Consider the following 11,554-nt stretch of genomic DNA (forward strand, 5'->3'; position numbering starts at 1 on the left):
ACTACTTTCCAAAAAGGCCACTCATATGTATACTAGAAATGAGGTAAGTATACCCCTCATCATCGGGAATCCTAGAGTGGACATTTTGACATTGTCCATGAGTTGGTAGCTCAAGGCAGATGTTCATGCAAGAATTCTGAATGGCTTGGCACCCCTGCACAGTGCGTACATGTGGAATAATACCAGAATGGATTCTTTCTTACTTCATCATGATGCAGATACCAATCCCCAAACTAAAGGCCTCTTGACCTCCTTAAATATTGTTTCTTGGGATAGAAATAGCAAAGATACGCTGTATCTCCTTCTGTTTAAACATGATTTCAAACCAGACTGAAGAACAACTTGGAAGAAACTGCATTTGATATTGCCAAAAGCATAATTATGTATCACTAACTCTTTGAAGTTGTGGAAGGCTGTACAAATTGTTCTCCTATGTAGTCATGGTTTGGTTAAGTTTCTTAAATTTCAAAAGTGCCAGTCCATCCTTTCTGTCCCTACAAAATATTTTCATAATACAAAATAACAGCAAGATCTTAATTTAAAAATTTATGGATTCCATGTTATTCTTCCACGTGAATTGCCTGACTTTGATGACAAAATGTATTCAAGAGTTGTTTGTATGCATCTATATTGATTTCTGCAGAGTTTGTGATTTTTTTAATTTTATCTTATCTGTTGAAAAGAATAGTATAGAAATTAAAGATATTCCTGGTGATTGTCTGAAAAAAGTATCTATGTTTGTATAAAGTCCATAATCTATTTCATTGTCTTCTAGATATAATACTTTGAAGTCTACATTGTTTTATAATATATAGGTTCATTAATAAATGTGTCCTTTCAGATTACATTCCATATAGGAAAAGTTTAAGATTCCTTTTTCCTAAGTCTTTATATTATTTTATTTCTTTGGGATAAAAAGATAATGTTATCTAATTTCAAGTATTGTAAAGGTTATGCTATGTAAGGGCCTTTCGAAGGTGAATGTTTAATACACTGATGTCAAACTAACCTTTAATTCTATGAATTACAGGTTTTGTTACACTTGTATTTTTGTAATCAACTTTTTAATAACTGTTTTTCATTGCATTTGAAGAATGAAAAATATGGAATAATTCACAAATTTTCATGTCATCCTTGTACAAGTGCCATGTTAATGTCTGTATTGTTGTAATTTGTGTAGACCTGCTGCTTAAGCATGGAGTATCCTCTAAATTTAAGTAGTTAACGATGTAATCTTTATACAGGCATACATCCTTGGTTGCCTATTTGTAACAAGGAACCTTTATTGTTACTAAAAATGCTATTGATCTTATTTCTCTAAATTTCTATGTATAGTGGAAAAAACTTATATTGTTTGGTCGATTGCTCATATTTGCAATTTTTTGTCAATGACTATTTTGTCGTTTTCATTTTAAATTTGATCATATTTTGAAGCCTTTTTAGCTAAGTTCAAAGGTAATGGCTTTTCAAGTACTTATTTATCAACTGAGTTAGCTTTGTGGAGCTAATGGATTCAAAGTAAGCCTTGCTTAAGAGCTACTTCTAAACTTCTGCAGCTTAAAATTTTCTAAATGAGGTCTCAGTGGTACAAATGTCTTTCTGTCCCTTCACCCTTCTTCCATGTAGGAACAGACCAACCAGAATATCTTACCTGACAGCATAGATTGTCTTACTGGAACAAAACTAATCTTAGTTACAAGGGTTCATAGAGATATGAACACTTCAGACTTAATTCTTCAGAATAGAAGGTATTTTATCAAAATATAATTGTTTATTATTCCTATCATTTCAAAACTAGCTAAAGCCAAGAAGGTAAAAAAATGTTCATATTCATGTTTACCTAATATCCTGGCCTGTCTACCATCCAACCAGGCAGGAACTTGCACTACTGACTTTCTATCACCAAATATTTCCATAACTCCTGGAGAAGTCCATATGTTTTTCCTCGATATTAGGCCTTAAATTGGTAATGTTTTAATCAAAGTGTTTCCTCTTGCCTCCAGGCTGTAAATTTACAAATGGTAAAGTTTTAGGTCGAACTCTACCAAAAACTGAGGTAGAGATAATGGAATAATACTTTAAAACAGAGTTGCCTTTGATGCCCTAACCACAACGGAACATTGCATAACAATTTCTTCTATTATATATACATATATATTTTATATTTATATGTGCTGATCTTAAATTTCACACAGTGAATCTTACTAGAATTCATTGGTAATTTGACAAATAAATTTAAAATTATTCCCATAAATAGATTGGAACATAAATAATTAGGTTTAGAATATATATTAGAATATAAAAAGTATCAATGCAATGTCTTCGGTATAAACTTGTGATACCTTCTAAGTGTTCTTGGTCTTCTGAATTCACATAGTAAAAAAAAAAGCAGTATTGTTTTCCTCTAATCTAGAAGAGATTTTACACTGCTCATGTGTTTCTTGTGTTAACTTGCTAGTCCCAGAGTGGTTTTTTTTTCCATATTTCTGAAGCGTTCTTACTGATTATACCAAAATTTTTGCTGATATGATGCCTAAAAGCTATTATTCTTCTGCAGTACCCATGGGTATGAGGATATCAGGTCCCAGTTACCTGCATCATCAGATAACATGGGCAAGACTTCTCACCTTGGCCCATGCAACATGCTAAGAGAATGTAATTGAAGACCCATCTCATTTTCTCATTTCCTATAATATTTCAGTGCCCCAATTCCTTGCAGGAATTAGCAGTAAGCAATTGTGAAATGTAAGGCAACTTAAAATGAAAGATGAGATCACAAAATATGACAGAAAGTACTGTAGTTCAAACTTTCAATTTACAGATGACCAGCCCATATGAGTAAACAAAATCACAAATGTCACAAGATTATTTTTAATACCACTCTCCTATTGATGAATGGAAGATTTCAGTCCAGCATAAGTAGGCCGAAAAATAATTCCTGAATGTTAGATCCATAATTGTTCTACCAAGGCTAGGAAATCTTGACTTGGAGTTCAAATATAATTTCGAAAACCATTAATTGAGAAGACCCTTAGTACTTCAAAACACTGGTACTTCAGTAAAACTTGGTTCTGTAGTCTAAAAATGTTGTCATTCTCAAACCAATGATAACATACATTTAATCTCTTGAAAGTATATTCCCTTTCAAATAAACTTTTTATAATCATATTCACCAAAATAACACTTGACAAGTAGATGATAGTGACATTAAGTTTTTCAAGTGTAGGAATCAAGTTACAATAGAGTTGATTTGTTTACCCAGCACTAAGTTCAACCATTCATTAAAGTGTAGAAATAGTATCTCGCACCATTTGCGTTGTTCAGTAGGTGCCTTCCAGAAATGTGTTAAATACATCAGCCTCCCATAATTCAAACCCAAATATTAGCTAATAAAGTAAATTTCATCATATAAGAAGGTACATTTTAAAAAGTCACTAATAGTTGCCTTATCATGTGTTGCCTTATCATATATTTTCCCTATCTGTCTAACATAGTAAGAAATATGACTTTAAGTCTTGAATATGAGTACTGATCAGAGATGTGACAAACATAAAATCTGTCTTCTATTGCTATCATATTCCTCTACAGTAGTAAATTTTAGTTTTCTTATTTTTCCAAAATTTATAGGTAGTAGAAAATATCATCCCATGTAAAATAAAATAATCACACACCATTGTACAAAGCCATTTATAAAAACTGGTAGTTAGCTATAAATTCTAAGTGATGTTTAAACTTTCTTGTTGACTAAAGATTAATCTTCCAAAACGATGAGAATAAAATCATGTCTTGGAGTTTCACGTCTCCAGTCTTGCAAATTGTTATTGCAGATGAATGAATTATGGAAATATAAGCTGACATCATTTCAAGTATATGTGGGATTGAAACTCCTTGGAATGTATTAACAGACAGTTTAACAGAACGACTATCAGGAAGTTGAAACCAGAAAGGAATAATAGTAAAGACATAAAATGAATGAAAAATGGAACAAGGGGCAAGTACAGCTAGAATACTCAATGTACACATGTAATAAAGGAAGTCCAAAACCTGCAATAAATCTTGGAGAAAGGGTTGGTTGAGAATGATAGAAGGAGTGACTCTGATCCAGGAGCATTGGACAATTAGGTGGACATATTTAATTGTAACACAAATGCACAACCTTTTGAAATTCAGTTAAAAACACAACTACAAACAAAAACACACAAAAATCACAACCAAACAGCAATGCTTAGAGAGTATGTATATGAGCTCACAAAATTTTAATCAGTTAATGAAGGGCAGTCATGGGAAAACAAACAAAGCTGTCCAAAGAGGGCAGTTTGGTGTAGGGGAGAATCTTGAACAGATTTGAATAGATTGTCAAAGGTTATAAATCACCTACATCAATTGCAAATATTTTCTTCTGTGAGTATTCTCTTTTTTGGGGGGGTCCGGTAGTGGGGCCTGAACTCTGGGCCTGGACGATGTCCCTCAGCTCTTCAGCTCAAGGCTAGCGATCTACCACTTGAGCCACAACTCCACTTCCGGCTTTTTTCTTTTTGCTTATGTGATGCTGAGGAATCGAACCCAGGGACTCAGGCATGCAAGGCAAGCGTTCTACCCCTGAGCCACTTTCCCAGCCCCCACTCTTTGAGTATTCTTTATCTGAACTGGTTACTCCAGTCCTGAGCTACACTTTATAGCTTGTGAAGATAGAATGGAAGAAACAAGGTCAAGATCCCATTACACCACTGGAGATAAAACAGTCCTGTATGGGTTCTCTCATCTTTCTTCACTACCTTCACTACTCTTTTCTCATACTTTTATTAAAGTAAGTGATTTTGAATTACATCTTCCCTTCTTTTTCAGAGAATTACTGTTTAGTAATTAAATGTCAATTCACAAATTTTGATGTCTTTTTTTAAAAGAACTTTGAATTTAAATTCCATTGCAACCTTGTTTCACCCAGTGAGAGTATATTTCCTGGGTAAGGACAATTCTCAAGAGAACCTACAGGATTTACAGCAATGTTTGTGAGGCTTGTTTGTTTACTGTGAAAATGAGCCATATTCACCCACATTGCTCCCTCTCAACTAAGTCTACACGGATTTCTTTGCATGAAAGCGTATTTTCCCAGACAATTTTAAATGTTCTTAATAGGCTAAGTTGTTAAAAAGTTTGAACAATTAAAATTTACCTGTCATAAATTTTAAAGCTCTTTTGAAATTCCTTTATCAGAATCGTGAATTCACCAACCATAGTCCCGCCCTTACCAACAAAAAGAGTTAACATGTTGTTTTCATGATATAGTATCCATGAAACTACTATTTTCCAGTGCCTTTGTTATGCATATATATGACCATATAAGCTGATGCTGAGCAAAATGAACTCCAAGATATGGAAAAATAAATATTTATTTGCAGTTGTTGTTTTTGATGAACTATGTGATTTCTATTTTCTTTGAGATTTTCCCCTAAGGTTTATCCTCTGCTGTGTTTGATTTTGGTACCCTGTGTATTTTGTATACATTTACCTTAATTAGTTAAGGGAACAGGAACAAAAAAAAAAAAACGGTGAGGCAAAGGACAAAGAGCAAACCAATGCAATAGCAATTCTCACAAGACAATAAGTTGGAAATGTACATTACAACGTCTGAGGGGTATTGTGATGAAGGAAAAACTGTGAGAAAAATGAGAGAGGGGATAACAAGTTTGAAAAGTTATGTATTCAGTACCTTCCAATGGCTATAACCCCAGTGCACATCACTTTCACATTAAAATTAAATTTAAAAAATAAGCTGATGAAATAAAATTTCACTGTTTTGGTATAGTAAATATTATTCTTTATGTAGTAACTTTTTAAAAATCAGTATTATTTAGCATCTAATTTGAATTAATTACCTCTTCTTTATCAGAGGGTCATCAACTTGAATGATATCCAACTAGAAAAGTTTTTCACAATATACTTGCCAATATTTTGAAAATAGAATAAATTTAGTACTTTCTTATACTAAAAGAGAAAACAGTTTAATTCTATGGAAACCCATAACTTTTAAAAGTTAATAAGTTGTTAAGAGGACAGAATGTATGTGTTCTTCAAAATTCCTATGACTAATAACTACTCATTTTCAAATTCTGAACATTCCATTCCTGAGAGATTCAAAATATACCTGTTTGCATGTTATGTAATTCTGCAATAGGTGCATTTTCCAATGGGGTGTTACAGACTGAGAAGTGAACAGAAAAAGAGCCACATTCTGATAAAGGATAAAACTATGAAGCATGTTATAATTAATTCTTCAAGAGTAAGCAGTTGTTTGTCAGATTAAGCTATTATTTCTTGACCATCGATCACAAGATTTATGCCATAAAGTCATCCTAGACCACCAGTTTCCAACTTGTAGGGTGCACCTCAAAATTCCCTTAATTCACATCAAGAATAGCTTATCTCCATTGTGAAAATACACTGCACCTCTGCTAATGTGATGCCCTCCGTGTTCTGGAAAGAACACCACTATAAACTGGGTTGCATCATTTTTCCTCCACTGGTATTCTTGGAAATATTATTTATATTTATACTTTTTAAATATCATAGATCATAAGGATGCTACGATTGTACGATTACAGTTAAAAGCCTGTGAAGACTCAGGGTCTAGGTTGAAGGGGCAGAATGATGCAGGTTCCGGCCTCAGGATTATCTGAGGACTGTGTTTGAGTAATAGGAAAGTTCTTGGTATGCAGGGCTAGAGAGGGAAAATGTTCTCTCTCCCTATCTCAAAACACATCACAGACTCCTGGGAGCTGAGGAAGTAGCTCTTCTGCTTGCTTAAGCATAGTTGAACAGCTGGTCAAGCATTTTCCTGAGATTGGACAAGTAGTTTGAGCTTGCTTTAAAATAGTTTAGATAATAATATACCAAGACAGGGCTGGGAAGGTGGCTCACTGGTAGAGCGCTTGCCTTCCATGCATGAGGCCCTGAGTTTGATTCCTCAGCACCGCATAAGCAAAAAGAAAAAAGCCGGAAGTGGAGTTGTGGCTCAAGTGGTAGATCGCTAGCCTTGAGCTGAAGAGCTGAGGGAAAGCGCCCAGGCCCAGAGTTAAGGCCCCACGATCGGACCCCCAAAAAATAATAATATACCAAGGCATTGTCTCATAGGTCAAGTAAAAATGTATCTGTTGAAATTTTTGTGTCAATGTCTTCTGACCAAATCTTGGCCACGATCATGCTTGCCTGTCTTTAAATACCCACTAACAATAAAGCATACCATGGAGTGGCAATTGTTGTATGCACTCTGCATCCCCTGTGTCCTGGTGATTTCTTTACCCTTACCCAGGGACCCCAAGGCACTAGATGTTACAAGTGGCACCCAAACAGGGACCCTTCATTGTTGAATTCAGGAAGGGATATTCAGGTAAGTACCTTTAATTACAGGGTGATGGGAAAAGTTAAATCTACTCCGTACTTACATATGCTTAAACATTTACTTGGTGCTTATGGTCTAAATATTTCTTCTTCTGACATAGAAATGTGTATTAATGTAGTTAGGGAATGGAGTCCTTGGTTCCCCGATGAAGGAACATTAGATGTTGATAATTGGAAACGAGTAAAGAATAATGTAGAAAGAGCTGTTCAAGAAGGGGAAAAGATTCCTATTAGATTTTGGTCCACTTGGGCTATTTTACATACCCTTTTTGAAGCTTTGAATAAGGAAAGATTAATAGCAGACTTAAAGAAAGAGGCCACCCCTTCTATTGTAGGTTTACAATTGGAATCTGAGGTTATGGACACAATAGATAAGGATGCATTGCAATTAACAGAGAAAAAACAAGAGGTAAAAAAGGCTGAAAAGGAACAAACTGAAAGTGTAAATAAAATGTCTGAGCAAATGGAATTGATTTTATCAAAATTACAACATATGGAGTTGGAAATTAGCAGAGTGAAAGGAGAACCTGAAAATGTGAAAGTAAAGCAGCCTTCGGCTCCTTCACTGGCCGATGCAATTTTTACAGCATCATTCCCTCACAAAACAGAGGGCTCAGACCATGAGTTTGATGATGAAATGCCTATTTTTTCCTTATCCTGTAATTCGACCACCCCCTATGAATGGTATATCTCAACCAGTCAGATATGAAGGTGCTGCTGTTGATGATATTGGTAAACTGAAGAAGGTAGTGATGGTGTATGGTCCTTGTAAGGTCAGCTCCAGGATGGCGAGCTAACTCCACCCTCCTTGCAGCAAAGTCTCCACCCAGTACCTGCATTACCTAGGCAACTGGGACATCTGAAAGAGGTCACATCTGCATCCACTGAGGTCACATCTGAATTTGATGTGGCCACACCTCCTCTGCCCATACCCTAGATAAGGCCTAGCCCAGGCCCAGAGGCACTCTCCCGCTGCTCTTTTCTAGCTCTCTCACTGTTTTTTTCTAGCTCTCTGCTCTCTCTCTCTGTTCTCACTGTTCTTTTCTTCCTCTCTGTTCTCTCTCTGCTTTCCCAGTGTTCTTTTCTAGCTCTCTCTCTTCTCTTTCTTACCTCTCTCTTTCCCAGCTCTCTCTTTCCTAGGCCTTTCCGAACCACGTGGAGTGCCAACCTTGCCTGGTCCCAGCAGGTCTACTGAATAAATCTACCCCTTACCTGAATACCACGTGCGTGGTGCTGTTCTTACTCAGCTACCTTTTATTAAAAACCTAACATAAATGGTGGCATGACTCGGATAAAGGGCTTAAAGTCATAATAGCTGGGATTTCTCTGTTTTTTTCCCTCTTTTTACTTTTTCTGTTTGTTTTTCCCTTTTTGCTCTGAGGAATACCCACAGTTCTGATGGCTTTTTGCCAACCCATCTGTCTGCTGAAGACACAGTGCATTGATACCATTGCTGGCCTTCACATCCACATCCACACCACTTCTCTACTCTGGTGAGTGAAGCTACTCTATGGTTCTCTGTTGCTCTCTCTAGAGGGCTCTGGGGGGAGTCAAGACGCTTTGCCTCGTCAGCTCTCCTTCACTCACCAGACTGACTCTCCTACTCATTTAATGGGGTGCTGGGAATCACGCCTGAGCCGTGAAACCCCATTGAAATGTCTCCTGCACTCCCTGGAAAGCTAGAGCGCCTCATTTTTATGCCATTCTCAGATGTAGACAGTTTTGGCTACTGCAATGGTAAATGGTCAGAATTCTGTTTATTTTCAGGCTCTCTTTGCTCTCTCTCTGCCATTCATGTCCAACTTTCCCTATCTCTCCCTTTCTTTTTTTACATTTTGGCTTGTGCCCTGAAGAGTGAGATGCAGGCTGGGTCCCACGGACCCCCTCTAGGTTCTCTCTCAAAGGCTAGCCAATTGTAGTCTTGGTCTATTTGTTCAGGGTGTCTTTGCATTTTGTTTTTTTCAGAAATTCGCCATCTTGAGTTTGCCATCTTGGCCACATGGTGGCTTAAGGTTTTGGCCCCATCTGGCCCTTAACCTTCCACCAAACTTACTACTCCATTCAGCTATTCTAAGATGCCTTGCTAGCAATTTGCTTTTTTCACAGGCCCTGGTAAATGAGGCCCAACCATGTGATGTGCTTTGTTAGCAAAGATGTCTAAACATTGTTTTCAAAATTTTAGGTTTTTTGTTTTGCCTTTTTTGTTTTGTGTTGTATATTCTACTGACTATATGTTTTTAAAATACTGGGCATATCTGTGCTAAAATTCTCATCACATATAATGAGTTTTGTCATTTCAGAATATTTGTTGGCAATTCTTGATAAGCCTTTTTGTTTTGTGTTGTGTATTCTACTGACTACATGGTTCTAAAATACTAGGCATATGTGTGCTGAAATTCTCATCACATCTAATGAGTTTTGTCATTTCAGAATATTTGTCTGTCAATTCTTGATAAGAACCAGGTAAGCTGTACTTATTCTACTTGATCTCCTTGTTGCTTTAATTGGAAATAATAAAGGGCTTTTGTGGCAAAGATTGCAGTTTAAAGACAGCCCGGGCTGAAAAATCCCTAAGACTCCATCTCCCAACTAACCTGCAAAGAGCCTGGCTGCAAGCATGGCTCAAGACTCTTATCTCTAAGCAGCCAAACTCTGGAAGTGCTATTGTAACTCCAAGTGGTAGAGTACTAGCCTTGAGAAGAAGTGCTGAGGGACCATGCCCAGCCCTTGAGTTCCAACCTCCTTGAATACCAACTGGGACAAGCCATCACAGCAATGAGCAGTTAGACACAGCCAGTCTGGGGAACAAGGGAACATGGAGAGGAGTAAGAGGAGATGACACATCAGCTACTTTGTGCCTGCCCTTTCAAAATTAACCAGAGCCAGGAGGTCAGTGGAAGGAAGAAGCCTGCCCATCCAATGTCTATACCTCAATATGTATTAACTGAACAGGAATTTATATTCTTGCCTTTGTCACCTGACTTCTTTACCTAGTCACCAGATATCAGAAGTAGCTAGGGACATTTCTACAACATTCTCAGCCCCAAGTCCTTCCTCTTGCCATTTATTTGCTCTCTAGTATTTTTTTCCAGCCCCTCAACGCTCATGAGACTTCTCCAGACTTCATCTAAGGACTCACGCCACCAAGGGACCACTGCTGCTCACTGCCTTCTCTGGGAGGGGACCAAATTCCAGCCTTTTACCCCTATTGTCGACCCCCTCTTGTCAGCAGGAAGTAGCCAGAAATAATCCACACCCTATTTTATGATTATTAAAAGCCTGGAATGTAAAGTCTGCTCCAGGATGGCGAAAGACTCCACCCTCCTTGCAGCAAAGTCTCCACCCAGTCCCTGCGTTACATAGGCAACTGGGACACCTGAAAGAGGTCACATCTGCATCCACTGAGGTCACATCTGAATTTGATGTGGCCACAACTTTCTCTGCCCATACCCTAGATAAAGGCCTAGCCCAGGCCCAGAGGCGCTCTCTCGCTGCTCTTTTCTAGCTCTCAGTGTCGTATGGTACTATAATATCAGAAGACGGACAGACAGCTGTCCTTAAACATTATATTATGGAAGTTCCAGTTAACATAATTGGTAGAGATGTACTGGAACAATGGGGAGCTCATATTCAATTTTAACATTTTTAGATGGAGCCCATTGAGATATTATGGAAATCTGAGTAACTTCTTTGGATTCAACAATGTCCTTTATCTAAAGAAAAATTAGAAGCAACTCATCAATTAGTTGAAGAACAGTTAACCAAAGGACATATTGAGCCGTCTATGTCACCATGGAATTTTACAATATTTGTTATTAAAAAGAAGTCAGGGAAATGAAGATTGCGGACTGATTTACAAGGAGGTAAAGCATCCATGTACCCTACGGGGGCTTTTCAACCTGGTATACTGTCGCCTGCCATGCTTCGTAAAAGTTGGCCAATAGTAGTAATAGATTTACAACATTGCTTTTTTTACCATTCCTGTACATGTAAAAGATTATAAAAGATTTGCCTTTTCTTTATGACAAATAAATCATCAAACCCCTCATCAGCACTTCCAATGGAAGGTGTTGCCCCAAGGAATGATGAATTCTCCAACTATGTGTCAGATATATGTTGATAAGGCCTTAAAACCTGTTAAACAAAAATGGCCTCA

General features: G+C 37.2%; 1 pseudogene; it reads right to left on the minus strand.

The window, feature by feature from the left end:
* Positions 1-1,097: 1,097 nt before the first annotated feature.
* Positions 1,098-1,197, minus strand: LOC138839109 (U6 spliceosomal RNA; annotated as a pseudogene).
* Between the last annotated feature and the right edge of the window lie 10,357 nt (positions 1,198-11,554).

This window comes from Dipodomys merriami, unplaced genomic scaffold, assembly GCF_024711535.1.
Source record: "Dipodomys merriami isolate MVZ:Mamm:240054 unplaced genomic scaffold, mDipMer1.0.p SCAF_293, whole genome shotgun sequence".
Classification (NCBI taxonomy): domain Eukaryota; kingdom Metazoa; phylum Chordata; class Mammalia; order Rodentia; family Heteromyidae; genus Dipodomys; species Dipodomys merriami.